Source organism: Syngnathus floridae, chromosome 1 (assembly GCF_059516105.1).
Source record: "Syngnathus floridae isolate MCC-2025c chromosome 1, RoL_Sflo_1.0, whole genome shotgun sequence".
NCBI classification, from domain to species: domain Eukaryota; kingdom Metazoa; phylum Chordata; class Actinopteri; order Syngnathiformes; family Syngnathidae; genus Syngnathus; species Syngnathus floridae.
This window is the reverse complement of record NC_142413.1, coordinates 27,033,463-27,051,984: the sequence shown is the minus strand read 5'-3', so window position 1 is coordinate 27,051,984 and position 18,522 is coordinate 27,033,463. Positions and strand designations below refer to the sequence as shown.

General features: G+C 46.7%; 1 protein-coding gene across 9 annotated transcripts in view; it reads right to left on the bottom strand.

The window, feature by feature from the left end:
• tctn1 (tectonic family member 1) overlaps positions 1-18,522 on the bottom strand; it is a 232,908-nt gene that overhangs the window by 212,603 nt on the left and 1,783 nt on the right. The gene's annotated exons all lie outside the window — the stretch shown is intronic.

The following is an 18,522-nucleotide window of genomic DNA, read 5'->3' as shown; positions in this document are numbered from 1 at the left end:
CATACATAATATTAAATTAAATAACAGCATTAAATAATATTCAATTCAAAGTGATCAGCAACATTAACTCAGGAGCACAATATATAAAACATTTTAACCTACAAAACAAAAATGAATAAAACAATTTGTGCTCGAAATGAGGCAGCATGACGGAGACCATATCCACGGCTGCAGGTAGTATCAGCTCTTCTGAGATGGTGTGGTTTTTTTTTGCACTGAGCAATTTGATACGCTGCTTTATATGATGCTTACAGTGCTTGTTGATTGCTGAAGTAGCATTCACAAAGTGAGATGATTGTTGACAATATTCAGCCCGTTTTCGCTGAAAAACCTCAAGCATCTTATCAGTGTGATTGGGGTGCAATAACTTTAAGTGCCGCCTTAATTTATTTGGCTTCATACTGTCCGCTGCCAACATTGTAAGGCACAGCAAACACACCGGTCTTTCCTCGTCTCCCATCGTAGTTACACTGAAACCGAGCGCTACGTACGCTTCGTCATATTTCCTTGACTTAGCTTTCGTGTGACTCTCAATTCTCTCTCTCCGTCGTTCTTTTCAAACCTGTTAAATATTTTTCCATGGTGTCCCACTGCACTTTTTATCGCCCGCTTTGTGCTGTGTATGGGTATGTTCTGTGGGCTCTACACTGTAGAGTGAATATTCCTTGCGCACACTCTTAGTGATACTGCCACTCCCACCTACTGCAGTGGATGTCTAATTATACTTTAATCTAGTACAGCCAAAAGAAAAGCATGTTCCCTGGTGTCACACGCGCCCCCCTTGGTAACGCACCGTAACCCCCCAGGGGGACGCGCCCCACTATTTGAGAAGGACTGGTGTAGATCGACCGGTAAGTCTTCATCACAACAGACTGGCACAGAGTCCTCATCACAGCAGACACTACACCAGACCTGGGCAAATTACAGTCCCTGTCCGGCCCGCATGAGGCCAATCGCAAATTATATTTGATTACTAGTTAATTTAAGAAAAAAAAAATTGTGTCGTGCGTGCAATACAACTGTTTTGCTTTTATTTTGAAAGGCATCGCACTTTCGTGTAGCATACGTGTATTTGAGTTGTGCGTGAAGGTGAACAGTGCGAAGTAATGCTGCCCGAGAAATATGTGCTGACCCTCAGAAAAGAAAAGTTGACAAGGAGTGCCGTGTTTTCAACAAGAAATGGACTGCCAAGTATTTCTTTACAGAAATGAAAGGTAAAGCCGTGTGCCTGATTTGTGGTACACAGGTTGCTGTGTTTAAAGAATATAATTTGAGTCGCCACTACACGATCAAACATGAGAAAAAATATATCTGTCTGATATCAAGAACCCAGTCCAACCCAGCGGCGCCTGCAAAACGGACTTTAAACCGATGATGATGATGATGATGATGATAACCAGGGCGCATCAGAGGCTGATGCATTGCTAGCAAAACTGCAAGCCCAACAAGGACTTTTTATCAAACTTCACACTCAGAGATGCAGCGGCTTTGTCATTTGAGGAAAAGTTAAAGAAGTTAAGAATAAATTGTACTGATTAATGATTATTTTTTATTTGACCTATACACCACAATTTCACATAACTTAATATACATATAAACAGAATAATTGTATTCTTCTAATTACCAGTACCAACTATTTAAAATAAATAATTTAGTGCCTTTTACAATGGAAGAAAATTGAGCAGGTTTAAGTTAACGTAGGTGTGGCCCTCTGACATAACTCAGGTTTTTCATGTGGCCCCTTGTAAAAAGTAATTGCCCACCCCTGCACTACACTGATCTGCCTGTCGATCTCACTCTCCATCCTGCCCTTGCTCATGAACAAGACAACCAAGATAGTTAAACTCCTCTACTTGGGGCAGGATCTCATCCCCGACCCGGAGAGTGCATTTCAGCCTTTTCCGACTGAGGACCAGGGTCTCAGATTTAGGGGTGCTGACTTTCAGCTCGACCGCTTCACACTCGGCTTCGAACCGCTCCAGTGAGAGCAGGAGATCTCGATTCAATAAAACAATTCTTTTGGCAAGGCTTGACTGCAACATGGTGAATGGCAAGTTGTGCTCCGCTATAAAAACACACTCGCGCACTTTATGGTTGCACACACGGTCAGCCATAGATGCTCATACGTCGGTTGTTGTTGAGGTTTTTCCAGGCGGAGAAGACGTGTACTGAAGTGAATGAACGGCAGCTTTATGTCTCTCCTCTGCCTGGTGGCATGTTAGCTCGCACCTTCTTGCCATTACTGCCATACTGTATTACTTTATAGCATACCACGCACATAAACACCTAGCAGGATATGTTAAATTACACCAACACCTACGAAATCCTCAAAAAAGCCCCAACAGAAGAAAAGAAAAATAAACTCAAGGCACTATTAAAACCACTACTAATTGACAACAAAATAGACAAGCAAACATACAACCATCTCATGCCCACAGCAAACATCACACCACGCATATACGGCATGCCAAACATCCACAAACCAGGAACACCACTACGCTCAATAGTTGACAGTATCGGTTCAGTCACATACAATTGGTCAAAGGCCATCGCAGAAATAATAAAACCCATACTTGGACAAACGAAAGAACACTGCAAGAACTCAAAAGAATTAGCAAAAGAACTCAAAGACATTAAGGTGGGTCAGGAGGAAATATTCATATCACATTACGTCACATCACTATTTACCAAAACACCTGTACAAGCAACATTTAAAATCGTACAAGACCAACTGCAGACTGACAGGACCCTTAAAAAGCGCACCAACCTCACCACTCGGGACATAATACAGTTACTACAGTTTATTGCCACATCTACATACTTCACGTTCAGGAATCAAATATACAGACAAAAAGAGGGCTTCTCGATGGGGGACCCTCTGTCGGCCATCATGTGCGCCTTTTTTATGGAAGACTTGGAAGAAAAAGCTATTACAACAGCACCCGAAGTGCTCTGACCCACAGGAAAAGATACGTAGACGACATCATAGAAAAAATAATGCCATGTGCAGCAGCTCACAGATCACCTTAACACAATAGACACCACTGGAAGCATACAATTCAGCCACGAAGAAGAAGTAGACAATACCATCGCATTTTTAGATATCAAAATACAGCACACAGACAGTGGAGACATAAAAATTAAAATTCACAGAAAACCCACCCACACCGATCAATATTTATTATGGACATAAGAACACCCCACAGCACACAAAATGTCAGTCATCAGAACACTACACGAACGCGCAACAATAATCACGGCGCCAGAAGACAGAGCAACGGAAGAAAGGCACATTCAACAAGCACTAAAAACATGTCAATATCTACAATGGGCAATAAACAAAGGGGCAGCACAAATAAATAAAGAAGAAACAAAACCAAACAAAAAGTAGAAAACCACCAATAAGACGGAAAACAGAGGAATGCGCTGGCGAGCTGTCGGGTGTCTTCACGGCCATCTTTAACGTTTCCCTGCAGCAGGCCATCGTCCCTTCGTGTTTCAAGGCTGCCACCATCGTTCCTGTGCCGAAGAAACCTGCACCGTTCTGCCTCAATGACTACCGGCCCGTGGCCCTGACGCCCATCATCATGAAGTGCTTTGAGCGGCTTGTCATGGAGCACATCAAATCCGTTCTCCCCCCCACCATTGACCCTTTCCAGTTTGCGTACCATGCCAAACGGTCCTCTGAGGATGCCATCTGCTCTGCCCTCCACTCGGCCCTCACCCACCTGGAGAGAAAGGACTCATATGTGAGGTTGCTGTTTGTGGACTTCAGCTCTGCCTTCAACACCATTGTGCCGCAGCGACTCATCTGCAAACTCGACGAGATGGGCCTCAGTACCTCCCTCTGCAACTGGCTACTGGACTTCCTCTGTCAGAGGCCTCAGGTGGTGCGTGTTGGCGACAAAATCTCCGCCAGCCCTCCTAGGGCTGCGTGCTCAGTCCACTGCTCTTCACCCTGCTGACGCATGACTGCACTGCGACCTACAGCGAAAACCGCATAGTGAAGTTTGCTGACGACATGACTCTGGTGGGTCTCATCACGGGGGGCGACGAGACTCGGCACAGGTCGGAGGTTGACCTTCTGACCACGTGGTGCAGGGACAACAACCTCTTGCTGAACTTGCTGAACAAGACCAAGGAAATTGTTGTTGACTTCCGGAAGGGTCAAGCAAAACACCAGCCGCTGATCATCGACGCTCCCCTCCCTGAAGGACATTTACACCTCCCATCTCACCCGCAAGGCAACCGCGATTGTGAGTGATGTGAGTCACCCAGCTCACTCTTTGTTTGACCTTCTGCCCTCTGGAAAGAGGTACAGGAGCCTGCGTTCCCGCACCACCAGACTCGCCAACAGCTTCATTCTCCAGGCTGTTAGGACCCTGAATTCGCTACCCCCTTCTGCGTAGCGTGCTGCACTTTTGCACTATTTTCTGGAATTTCTGCTGTACGCTCACTTGCTCCTCTTATTTATTTGTTGTGTTATTTATTCATTATTTACTCTGCACACTGTTGTTTACTTGATTGTCTATTGTGTGCCATGTCTTGTCACCGTGGGATAGCGGGGAACGAAATTTCGGTTTCTTTGTGTGTCTTTGGCATGTGAAGAAACTGACAATAAAGCTGACTTTGACTTTGAATGGTAACACTACCGTACATCAGAGGAATCACAGAAAAAATACAGAGAGCAATGTGAAAATATCATATCAGCACACCCGTCAAACCACATAGAAAACTGAAACAGTTAGTACACCCCAAGGACAAAACAGAACAAGACAACAAGTGCAATGCAATATACGAAATACCCTGTCAAATATGCAATAAAATATACATCGGTGAAAAGGGAAGAAGCTTCAGCACAAGGAAGAAAGAACACCAAAAGAAATGCGAGAAGGAGACAGACAACATACAAGATACTTCTCCTTTGTTGCTCTTCTGAGCAATAAAGGAGAAGGCACTGCAAGAGACCCATAAATCAGCCATGACAGATCACTGCAAAAGGGAGAACTATATCATGAACTGGAACAAAGCCAGAGGAATCTGCACCGAAGAAAATAGACAAGACCACTGGAAGAAGCGCCAACAGCTTCTTTCTCCAGGCTGTTAGGACCAGAAGTGGTGTCGTGGTAAATGATTGCATAAACTTGCTGAAGGAATATAATTTATAGTTATTTTATGGTTTAATTTATAGTTTGTTTTCCTTTCTAATTTGTCGTTATTGTTGATGACCGGATGTTACATGGCAGAGATTGCGTAGTGAGCGCGGAACAAAAAAGTAGGAAGTCGAGACGCGCAGAAGAGGAACGAGAGAGGAGCGAGGGTAGCAAGCGAGACAGGAAGAGTGGAGATTACACGATCGCCGAAGAAAGTTAATTTTTGGTTACAACTAGTCAGGGGAGCACATGGTAAACATAATTCACTGTTTAAAGCAGGGGTGTCGAACTAGTCATAGCTTCTTTCGGAGGGCCATTATGACTGTCAACCCAAATAAATGTATGAACACCTATTATATACAGTAAAAGCTACAAAACAAACTGACAAATAACTCGTTTTCAAATCAGATGAGTAAAAATTGGTCAAATAGTAAGAAAAAAGATATTAAAAGTGAAGACAATTTGCAATTCTAGTAATGACACACGAATTTGATGCACAATTTGTCTTTGCGAGCCACATAAAATGATGTGGCGGGCCGTGTCTGGCCCTCGGGCCTTGAGTTTGACACCTGTGGTTTAAAGACCCTCCGTGAGTCATCACCTTATCGTGGTGGAGGGTATGATCCTAGGAGCCATGTTGTCTGGGGCTTCATGCCCCTGGTAGGGTCACCCATGGCAAACGGGTCCTAGGTGAGGGGCCAGACAAAGCACGGCTCACAAGCCCCTTATGATGAATAAAATAAATGGATTGCGTTTTCCCTCGCCCGGACGCGGGTCACCGGGGCCCCCCTCTGGAGCCAGGCCTGGAGGCGGGGCTCGAAGGCGAGCGTCTGGTGGCCGGGCCTTCACCCATGGGGCCTGGCCGGGCACAGCCCGAAAAGGAAACGTGGGTCCTCCTTCCCATGGGCTCACCACCTGTGGGAGGGGCCAAAGGGGTCAGGTGCAATGTAAGCTGAGCGGCGGCCAAAGGCAGGGACCTTGGCGGTCTGATCCCTGGCTGCAGAAGCTGGCTCTTGGGACATGGAATGTCACCTCTCTAGCTGGAAAGGAGCCCGAGCTGGTGTGCGAGGCAAAAAAGTTCCGACTAAACATAGTCGAACTTGCCTCCATGGACAGTTTGGGTTCCGGTACAAGTCCTCTCGAGAGGGGCTGGACTCTCTTCCACTCTGGAGTTGCCCACGGTGGGAGGCGTCGAGCTGGTGTGGGTATACTTATTGCCCCCGGCTGGGCGCCTGCACATTGGGGTTCACCCCGGTGAACGAGAGGGTAGCCTCCCTCCGCCTTCTGGTGGGGGGACGGGTCCTGACTGTTGTTTGTGTCTATGCACCAAACGGCAGCTCAGAGTACCCACCCTTCTTGGAGTCCCTGGAGGAAATGCTGGAGAGCGCTCCTTCTGGGGACTCCATCGTTCTACTGGGTGACTTGATTGCTCACATGGACAATGACAGTGAGACCTGGAAGGGCGTGATTGGGAGGAACGCCCCCCCCTGCTCTGAACCCGAGCGGTGTTCTATTATTGGACTTCTGTGCTCGACACGGATTTTCTATAATGAACACCATGTTCAAAAATAAGGGTGTCCATGTGTGCACTTGGCACCAGGACACCCTGGGCCGCAGTTTGATGATCGACTTTGTAGTTGTGTCATCGGATTTGCGGCCGCATGTTTTAGACACTCGGGTGAAGAAGGGGGCGGCGCTGTCAACTGATCACCATCTGGTTGGCTCTGACGGTGGGGGAAGACCTGGTCCGACCTGGCAGACCCAAACGCTCTGTGAGGGTCTGCTGGGAATGTCTGTCAGAATCCCCTGTCAGGAAGAACTTCAACTCCCACCTCCGGCAGAGCTTTTCCCACGTCCCGGGGGAGGCGGGGTACATTGGGTCCAAGTGGCCCATGTTCCGCGCCTCCATTGTTGAGGCGGCCGACCAGAGCTGTGGCCTTAAGGTCGTTGGTGCCTGTTGTGGTGGCAATCCCCGAACCCGCTGGTGGACACCGGCGGTAAGGGATGCCGTCAAGCCGAAGAAGGAGTCCTATCGGGCCGTTTTGGCCTGCGGGACTCCGGAGGCAGCTGACAGGTACCGGATGGCCAAGCGGAACGCGGCTTCGGTGGTTGCTGAGGCAAAAATCCGGGCGATGGAGGAGTTTGGCGAGGCCATGGAGAATGACTTCCAGACGGCTTCGAGGAAATTCTGGTCCACCATCCGGCGTCTCAGGAGGGGGAAGCAGTGCAACGTCAACTCTGTTTACAGTGGGGATGGCGTGCTGCTGACCTCGACTCGGGACGTCGTGAGTCAGTGCGGAGAATACTTCGAAGACCTCCTCAACTCCACCTACACGCCTTCCATTGTGGAAGCAGGGCCTGGGGACTTTGAGGCAAAGTCTCCAATCTCTGGGGTCGAAGTCACTGAGGTAGTTAAAAAACTCCTCGGTGGCAAGGCCCCGGGGGTGGATGAGATCCGCCCGGAGTTCTTAAAGGCTCTGGATGTTGTGGGGCTGTCATGGCTGACACGCCTCTACAACGTTGCGTGGACATCGGGGACAGTGCCTCTGGATTGGCAGACTGGGGTGGTGGTTCCCCTCTTTAAGAAGGGGGACCGGAGGGTGTGTTCCAATTACAGGGGAATCACACTCCTCAGCCTCCCTGGTAAGGTCTATTCAGGGGTGCTGGAGAGGAGGGTCCGTCGGGAGGTTGAACCTCGGATTCAGGAGGAGCAGTGTGGCTTTTGTCCTGGCCGTGGAACAGTGGACCAGCTCTACACCCTCAGCAGGATCCTCGAGGGTGCATGGGAGTTCGCCCAACCAGTCTACATGTGATTTGTGGACTTTGAGAAGGCGTTTGACCGTGTCCCTCGGGAGGTTCTGTGGAGGGTGCTTCGGGAGCATGGGGTGCCGAGTCAACTGATAAGGGCGGTTCGGTCACTGTATCACCGATGCCAGAGTTTGGTCTGCATTTCCAGCAGTAAGTCGGATTCGTTCCCAGTGAGGGTTGGACTCCGCCAAGGTTGCCTTTTGTCACCGATTCTGTTCATAATTTTTATGGACATAATTTCTAGGCGCAGCTGAGGCGTTGAGGGGGTCCGGTTTGGGGACCTGAGCATTGCGTCTCTGCTTTTTGCAGACGACGTGGTACTGTTGGCTTCTTCAGGCCGTGATCTCCAGCTCTCACTGGAGCGGTTCGCAGCCGAGTGCGAAGCGGTCGGGATGAGGGTCAGCACCTCCAAATCAGAGTCCATGGTCCTCGATCGGAAAAGGGTGGAATGCCCTCTCCGGATCGGGGATGAGATCCTGCCCCAAGTGGAGGAGTTTAAGTATCTTGGGGTCTTGTTCACGAGTGAGGGGAGGATGGAGCGCGAGATCGACAGGCGGATCGGTGCAGCGTCGGCAGTAATGCGGACTCTGTACCGTTCCGTCGTGGTAAAGAGAGAGCTGAGCCAAAAGGCAAAGCTCTTGATTTACCGGTTGATTTACGCTCCTACCCTCACCTATGGTCACGAGCTATGGGTCGTGACCGAAAGAACGAGATCCCGCATACAAGCGGCCGAAATGAGTTTTCTCCGCAGGATGTCCGGGCTCTCCCTTAGAGATAGGGTGAGAAGCTCGGTCATCCGGGAGAGACTCGGAGTAGAGTCGCAACTCCTCCACGTTGAGAGGAGCCAGATGAGGTGGCTTGGGCATCTTATCAGGCCCTGGGGAGGTGTTCCGGGCATGTCCCACCGGTAGGAAACCCCGGGGACGACCCAGGACGCGCTGAAGAGACTATGTCTCTCAGCTGGCCTGGGAACGCTTTGGGATCCCCCGGGATGAGCTGGATGAAGTGGCTGGGGAGAGGGAAGTCTGGGAGTCCCTCCTGAAGCTGCTGCCCCCGCAACCTGACCCCGGATAAGCGGAAGATGGATGGATGGATGGATGAGTGGATGGATGGATGGATGGATGGATGGATGGATGGATGGATGGATGGATGGATGGATGGATGGATGGATGGATGGATGGATGGATGGATGGATGGATGGATGGATGGATGGATGGATGGATGGATGGATGGATGGATGGATGGATGGCGGCCGGCCGGCGCACTCACGCCACTCGATCGATCGTCGCTCTTCGGACACAAAGTATGGCAGCGGACCAAGAGGTTTGTATGGCTTCGTGCACCAACTGCACCCTTCTCTTAGAGAGGTTGTCTCTGCTAGAGGGACGTGTCCGCCAGTTAGAGCAGAATAGTGCGATAACAGTAGTTGCGGCGGACACAGACACTGTAGTCAGCCCGCTAGCCCGGTTAGCATTAGCCCCAAGCGGCTTGCTAATCGCGATGAGCCAGGTAAGACGCATAGCCGTCCAAAGTCATCTCGGCCTACTGGCCCTCGCACTCTGGTCATAGGCGACTCCATTACCCGAAACATTACGCTTAAAAATCCAGCCACGGTAATGTGTATTCCTGGGGGCAGAGCACCCGACATAGAAGCTAATCTTAGGGAGCTGACTCGCAATAGGCCTAGTCAACAGCGTAGTTCCACCAACACCAGCTACTCGAACATAGTGATACACGTCGGCTCCAATGATGTTAGGATGAGACAATCAGAGATCACAAAGAAAAACATAGCGAGGACTTGTGATCTTGCCAGAAAGATGAGTCGGCATCGAGTATTTGTCTCTGGCCCCCTGCCTGGGAGAGGCACTGATGAGAGGTTTAGTAGATTAGTCTCCCTTAATCGATGGATGGCTGGGTTCTGTAAAAAGCAGGGACTGTATTTTATAGATAACTGGTCCTCCTTCTGGGGCCGCCCCGACCTGCTGAGGAAGGACGGCCTTCACCCTAACCGTGAAGGCGCCTTCACTCTTTCTAGGAATATAGATTACTGTTTGAGCCACTCATAACAGGTCACTTTAGAGCAGGCCAGGGCACAGGTGATTAGACCACCTGTGAGGATGGGTTTGAAGTCTGTTAAGTTAAAGTTAACTAGCGCTAGGCTAGACTTTCAGCATACACATAACTCCTCGTGTAGACTAGAGCGCGACAGTTTAAATAGTGCTGCAGTGCACATAAAAACACTTTCTACTGGGGTAGTAGACAAATCCAATCACTCCGTCCCGACCGGTCTTGCTAATGAAACGGTGCCTGTTTTAGATAACTTCACATGTGTAACAAATATTCATCATCAAATCCCCACGGTCGTTACATCTCACCGCGCTAATAAACTTTTGAGAGGTGATGTTAGGCCTAGAGAACACAATTTTACTCGCATCCCGTTTAAAAATCCTTCGATAGATACGCACCCTGATCGACCGATTACACTTAAACTCGGTTTTATGAATATTAGATCGCTTCATACAAAAGCAGTTCTCGTTAATGACCTTATCACGGAACATAATCTAAACGTTTTTGGTCTTTGCGAGACCTGGTTAAAACCTAATGAACTCCTGCCACTTAACGAGGCCTCGCCTCCAAATTTTGTGAGCTCGCATGTGGCACGTCCTCGAAAAAAGGGTGGGGGTGTCGCCCTCATCTCAAATTCTGAGCTTAGATTTAGGCCTCGCTCAATTCACGTATTTAAAACATTTGAAGTTCTCATTGTGCGATCCACTGCTTTACCGTCATTCTATCTTGCTGTTATTTACCGTCCACCCGGGGCTTACTCTGGCTTCCTGGATGAATTTTCAGAATTTGTGGCTGATCTAGTGACAAATGCAGATAATATAGTTATCATGGGTGATTTCAACATCCACATGAATTCACCGTCAGAACCACTGACTTCGGCATTTCAGACTTTAATCGATACGTTTGGTTTTACGCAAGCCGTACAGGCAGCAACGCATAAGAATGGAAATACCTTAGATCTGGTATTATCCCGGGGACTAGCAACCTCAAATATAGCAGTACTGCCATACACCACTGTTCTGTCTGATCATTTCTTAATAAAATTTGAAATTTTAGTTCCTTGTCAAAGACAAGAGAGCAATCAGAATTATAGCAGCCGTAATTTTAACTCCATGACTGCAACTGCGCTATCTGAGTTACTGTCGCCGGCAACCGCCATGTTTCCCGCATACAGCGGCTCTATTGATAATCTTACAAATGAATTCAATGCGACATTATTAAAAGCCATCGACTCTGTGGCACCGCTACATCTGAAAACTCGCCGTAGATGGCCAACTCCGTGGTTCACAGATGAAACACGTACGCTTAAACAATTATGTAAAAAGCATGAGCACAGATGGCGTTTAACCAAACTTGAGGTTTTCCATCAGGCATGGAAGGACAGCCTCCTGAAATATAAAGATGCGCTTATCTTGGCAAAAACTTGTTATTTTTCGCAAGTCATTAATCTCAATAAAAACAATCCTAAATACCTATTTGATACAGTGGCAAAGCTAACTCTGCGCCAGCCGACCCCCGATAGCTCCTTCCACTCAGCTGACGAGTTTATGAAATTTTTTGCTCAAAAGATTGAGTCCATTAGGGACGAGATCAAGAATACCATTCCAATCGCTCAGCCGGTTACTAGCGCTGGGGATCATGCAATAACCCTCTCAAATTTTAAAAGCGTGTCCCTTGAAATGCTTACAAAATTGGTTAGTGCAGCTAAACAAACAACATGTTTACTCGACCCGCTTCCAGCCAAACTACTTAAAGAATTATTTCCAATTTTAGGACCGTCCGTCTTAAATATAATCAATCTGTCTGTTTCCTCTGGGATAGTGCCAACAGCCTTTAAAACCGCTATTATTAAACCGCTACTTAAGCGAGCAAATCTTGACCCGGACTGTCTCAGTAATTATAGGCCAGTTTCAAACCTCCCATTCATAGCAAAACTTCTCGAAAAAGTAGTAGCACAGCAGCTTATTGATTACATGGTCGCTAATAATCGATATGACTCTTTTCAGTCTGGTTTTATTTAGAGCTAATCATTCCACAGAGACAGCACTTGCTAAAGTGACTAATGATCTCCTCATAGCTATGGATTCAAATACGTCGTCTGTATTGTTACTACTCGATCTTAGTGCTGCCTTTGACACTGTAGACTTCGATATTTTATTAGGGCGTCTTAAAAATTGTGTTGGTATCTCAGGGTCAGCACTCAGCTGGTTCAATTCCTATCTATCAGACAGGACGCACCGAGTGGTCCATGGCAATACGTCCTCTGAGCTCTATAATGTTGCGTGTGGTGTCCCACAGGGATCGGTACTCGGACCGATTTTATTTAATATTTATATGATTCCGCTTGGGGACATAATACGTAAATATAATATTAGTTTTCAATGCTACGCGGACGACACCCAGTTATATATGCCATTATCGATGACAGATCCGCGGGACTGTTGTAATCTCGAGGCGTGCCTTGCGGAGATCAAGCAATGGATGTCTCTCAACTTCCTTCGTCTTAACCCAGATAAAACTGAGATGTTGATAATTGGTCCTACTCGTTATCAACACTTATTTAAGGAAACCACTATAACTATAGTACTATCACTCAGAGTGATACTGTAACTAATCTCGGGGTAATATTTGACCAAACGCTCTCCTTTCAAAAACACATTAAGAATATAACCAGGATTGCGTTTTTTCACCTTCGTAATATTGCTAAGATTCGTCCGATCCTCTCGACCGGGGATGCGGAAACTATTATACATGCGTTCGTCACGTCGCGCCTGGACTACTGTAATGTATTATTCTCTGGTCTTCCTAAGTCCAGTATCAAAAGTCTACAGTTAGTGCAAAATGCCGCTGCGAGGCTGCTCTCACGGTCAAGAAAATTTGATCACATTACCCCAATATTAGCCAAATTACATTGGCTCCCGGTCCATTTGAGATGTGACTTCAAGGTTCTTCTACTAACCTATAAATCACTGCATGGCTTAGCGCCTTCATATCTCGTCGACCTAGTCGTTCCTTATGTTCCGTCTCGTAACCTTCGTTCGCAAAACTCTAGTCTTTTAGTTACACCGAGGGCCAAGAAAATGTCTGCAGGTTCTAAGCATTCTCTATTCGGGCTCCAGAGCTTTGGAATGCCCTACCAATGGATATTAGAACTACTACCTCAGTAGAAACATTTAAGACACGTTTAAAGACACATTTCTATGAGATGGCCTTTAATTAACTTGGAGTGGCCGATTTGGCCGGAGTTTGTGTTGTTCTCTCTGCCCAACCCCTCCCTGGCTGGGGAGGGGGTTAGGTGGCGCAAAAGCTGATAGCGGCTAGCTGGATTCTCGGGGACCAATTCAAGATGAAGAAACTGCAGCTCAACCTCCTTGAAGACACTGCCAGGACAATCGAGGGCACCTCCGACATCCATTTTTTCATTGATTTTCATATTATGTATTACTTGTGCCCTCTCTGCATCCATTACAACCTGGTGATCCTGAAAGGGGGGTCCTTCCGTCTGTGGTCCCTTCTCAAGGTTTCTCATTTTCCCCTGGTAGGGTTTTTTTGAGTTTTTCCTTGCCCTTTTGGGAGCTTATGATCAGGGGATGCTTTGAGAATAATTGTCAATTTTTGGCTATGTGAAGCCCTTTGAGACTCTTTGTGATTTAGGGCTATACAAATAAACTTGACTTGACTTTAAAGATTTACTTTTGTGTTGTTGACCAAAGTTGTTGATTGTAGCAGTGTCAATGTGTGCTTGTAACATGTTTGTGAAGTCACACGGTGTTGTATATGTGAAAGTTGCATAATATTAATTTTATTTCATTTCTCTTATTTTCACGGTGTTCGTTCACATTTATAAGAATAAATATTTATAAACATCAGTACGAGGTGTGGATCTTTTGACCGGGAGTAGCTACAGTCAGAGCCTACGTTCATAAATAGCGCATCCATCTCAGAAAGCTAAGTTTTCTTTTAACCGCCTGAGCTAGCTGTACCACGCTGGTCTTTTTCATGGGAAAAGAAAACTAAAATACTGTCGAATCACGAGGAGATGCGCAAATGTAGCAAAGCATTACCCCATACCGTCAACATTATGTGACGGCAATGTTAATAAACAATGACGAGACACCGAAGAAACCGCTGTAAATGAACAGTTTGCTTCAATGTCCATTTTGGGTTCGTAACCACACATGACGTGCCCCCACCTTCATTTTTCTCATTAACGGAAATACGTCATAGCGACAGAGAACATTAATCCATGAAAGCTGAGAGGAGAATGGTAACATACAGTGGGGAGAACAAGTATTTGATACGCTGCTGATTTTTCAGGTTTTCCCACTTGCAAAGCATATACAAGTCTGTAATTTCTATCATAGGTACTGTTCGACTGCGAGTGATGGAATCTAAAACAAAAATCTAGAAAATCCCAGTAGATCTTCAAATAATTGATTTGCATTTTATTGCATAACATAAGTATTTGATCATCTATCAACCAGTAAGAACTTTGTCTCTCACAGACCTGTTAGTTCTTCTTTTAGAAGCCCGCCTCTTCTCCACTCATTAACTGCACCTGTTTGAACTCGTTACCTGTATAAAAGACACCTGTCCACACACTCAATCAATCAAACTCCAGCCTCTCTACAATGCCCAAAACCAGAGAGCTGTGTAAGGAGATCAGGGATAAAATTGTAGACCTGCACAAGACTGGGATGGGCTCCAGGACAATCGGCAAGCAGCTTGGTGAGAAGGCAAGAACTGTTGGTGCAATTATTAGTAAATGGGAGACATTCAAGACAACGGTCAATCTCCCTCAGTCTGGGGCGCCATGCAAGATCTCACCTCGTGGGGCATCAATGATCATGAGGAAGGTGAGGAATGAGCCCAGAACTACACAGCAGGACCTGGTCAATGACCTGAATAGAGCTGGGACCACAATCTCAAAGAAAACCATCAGTAACACACTACGCTGTCAAGGATTAAAATCCTGTAGTGCACGCAAGGTGCCCTTGTTCAAGCCAACGCATGCCAAGGCCCGTCTGAAGTTTTCAAATGACCATCTGGATGATCCAGAGGAGGAATGGTAGAAGGTCATGTGGTCTGATGAGACAGAAATAGAACTTATTGGTTTAAACTCCACTTGTCATGTTTGGAGGAAGAAGAATGATGAGTACAACCCCAAGAACACCATCCCAACTGTGAAGCATGGAGGTGGAAACATCATTCTTTGGGATGCTTGTCTGCAAAGGGAACAGGACGACTACACCGTATTCAGGGAAGGATGAATGGGGCCATGTATCGTGAGATCTTGGCCAACAACCTCCTTCCTTCAGTAAGAGGATTGAAGATGGGTCGCGGCTGGGTCTTCCAGCATGATAACAACCCAAAACACACAGCCAGGGCAACTAAGGGTGTTTTCACACTTGGTCCCTTTCAGCCCTCTAAACGAACTCAGATCGATGACTCAGCATTTTTTGTGCATATGTGAACACGCCAACCGTACTCAGACCCCTTTAAAACGAGATGGTCTCAGTATGGTTCGCTAAAAAGTCAACGGTACAGTTCACCTAATCAGTGCATTGTGAACACAAAGCCCACTGGATTCACTTCACCTTTTTGCACTGTATTGTAACCTCCTTGGCTTGCCGTAGATTGGTCACGTGACTGCAGGCGCAAAAACAAAACTGTAGAGAACAGAGAATCCAAAGTATGGCAGCAGGAAGTCGTGGTCGTGACCGTGGTTCTAATAGTAAACGTAGAGAAGCATGTGCCGTTCAAAGTTCTGCCACGGCACCTGGACGCGGCATAGTTTGGGGAGAAGACAAAACGGAATGTCTTTTGGAAATTTGGAACGACGACAGCATTAAATCACAACTATCTACGACCCACCGTAATGCCAAAGTATTTTCAAGAATTTTCTGAGAGAATGAAAGCAGCCGGTTTTGAGAGAACTTCTATACAATGCAGAATAAAAGTGAAAAAACTAAAGTATTTAGCTACTCAAGATAAAATACAAAGAAGTAGGGAGTCAGGGGATACCAAAAACTACCCAGAATGCAGTGCAGTGGGAGTGGGAGAGCTCTAGAGGACCTAGTGTGAACAGAAAGAGGACTGAGGCCCCATCAAGGCTGAACTGAACCAGAAAGAGAACTCGGTCCTCTTTGAAATACACTCACAATGTGAACACAAAAAGAACTGAGTTTGTTTCCTCTTGGTCCACTTTTTGGTCCACTTAAAAAGGCCTGACTTTGGTTCTTTTAAAAGGGTCCAGGTGTGAAAACACCCTAAGGAGTGGCTCCGTAGGAAACATCTTAAGGTCCTGGAGTGGTCTAGCCAGTCTCCAGACCTGAATCCAATAGAGCAGTGGTCCCCAACCTTTTTTGCGCCACGGACCGGTTACGTGTCAGAAATATTTTCGCGGACCGAATTTATATAAATAATACATTTATATAAATAAATAATACATTTATAATAAATATACCGTATTTGCCGGTGTATTGGTCGACCTTTTTCGATCCAAAATCGACCGAAAAAAATCGACCTCGACTTATACACCGAGTCATAAAATGTAACTTCGTATTCATCGCTTCAAATGTGATGGTAACCAAGGCCGTTTCTCATGCATCTCATTGTGCGTGGGTGTGCGTCCGTCAGGCTCATCAAACAGCGAGAAACTGAATCATTATAAAGCGTTTGTCGCATTAACACGCATCCTCAGCAACAATTTCAAATATTCTCACCTCAATAACGGACATCGAAAGCCAGGCAGCGACGATGACTGCTAGGGGGAAGTACTGGGTATTGAGCGAATGTGCGAGTCATCGCGCGTCAAGCAACGACAATAACTACCGGTACGTAAACATTCAATCGCCATGTCTAAATGAATGTCGTTGGCACTTAGAAAATATTCGCCAAACTTGGCCAGACTTCCAGGGGAAGAGGCCGAATTTTCACTTGTTCTGGCCGACCGGAGGAACCAGCCGAGGCGGACACTTTACGGCGGTTGAGTCGTTGGCACTTAGAAAATATTTGCCAAACTTGGCCAGACTTCCAGGGGAAGAGGCCGAATTTTCACTTGTGGTGGCCGACATGGGGAACCAGCCGAGGCGGACACTTTACGGCGGTTGAGTCGTTGGCACTTAGAAAATATTCGCCAAACTTGGCCGGACTTCCAGGGGAAGAGGCTGAATTTTCACTTGTTCTGGCCGACACGGGGAACCAGCCGAGGCGGACTCTTTATGGCGCAAAAGCCGTTGGCACTTAGAAAATTTGAACCGGGCGGCGTGCGCGAGTGCGCGGCCCGCTGGAAGTCGAATGAGGCTCTGCGATTTCATCCGCGGTGCTTGTAAAGTGCCGATCTGCTCGGCCGGAGCTATTTTCGGCCACCCGGCGCGTGTGCACGGCCTCCCGGCTGTGCCGGGCGGCGTGCGCGAGCTCGCCGGCTGCTGGAAGTCGAATGAGGCTCGGCGATCTCCTCCGCGGTGCTTATAAACAGCCGCATGCGCACGGCCTCCCGGAATTTGAACACATTTCGTCAATAAATTTCGCATATTTCTGATTGAATTTTAAGTTTAATATAATGCAACAATTGAGCTCGACTTATACAAAGGATATATCATAAAATCGTAAATTTCCGTCGAATTTTAGGGGGTCGACTTATACACCGAGTCGATTTATACACCGGCAAATACGCTATATCCATCCATCTAGTTTCTGAACTGCTTAGTCCCCACGGGGGTCGCGGTTGTGCTGGAGCCTATCCCTAATAAATATATAAATACAATGAAATAAAATGATTCAACTAGCATAAAAACAAGTATAAAACACATTTTTTTATTAATTGTTTATTTATTCAATTATTATTCATTTATTATTTATTAAATTTTATTAATAAAACTCACCATTACATTGAATTAGTGGGAGCACTGAGTTTGTTTCTCAGAAACGAGCCGGTCCCATCTAGGCGTAATCGGAGACAATGACACCCGAAGTGGTTAAGGTTTGTCCTTTAATGCAGGATGCTTGGTCTCCATGTGCCGAAGCAGTTTTGAAGGCTTCATTAGCTCATTAGCTAGCCTGTCGCCACATATTATACAGAGTGGGCTTAGCGCGTCAGAGTCAGCTGTGGCGATAAACCCATATTTTAAGTAGGACTCCAGAAATTTTCTTTTAAATGCAGCTTTCCTTTCCTTAGAAGTCGTAGCCTCTTCTTCCGTCTCCTCATTGGGCTTTTTTCCCTTTCCGAAGAAGCTTTCCAAACATCTCTGTTTCCTGCTCATTTTTGCTTGCTTCACGGGCTCAACTGAAGTGACATGTCACGTGACCGAGACGAGCGTCTTAACCTTAACTGACGGATGTAATTGGGAGAGAATCGACAATTTTTTTATATTTTTCAAAATAAATTCGTACTCATTTTTGCTAGCTTTGCGGGCTCGACTGGGGAAACATGTCACGTGACCGGGACGAGCGTCTTGACCTGAATTAATTGATCATCGATAAAACCTGTTTT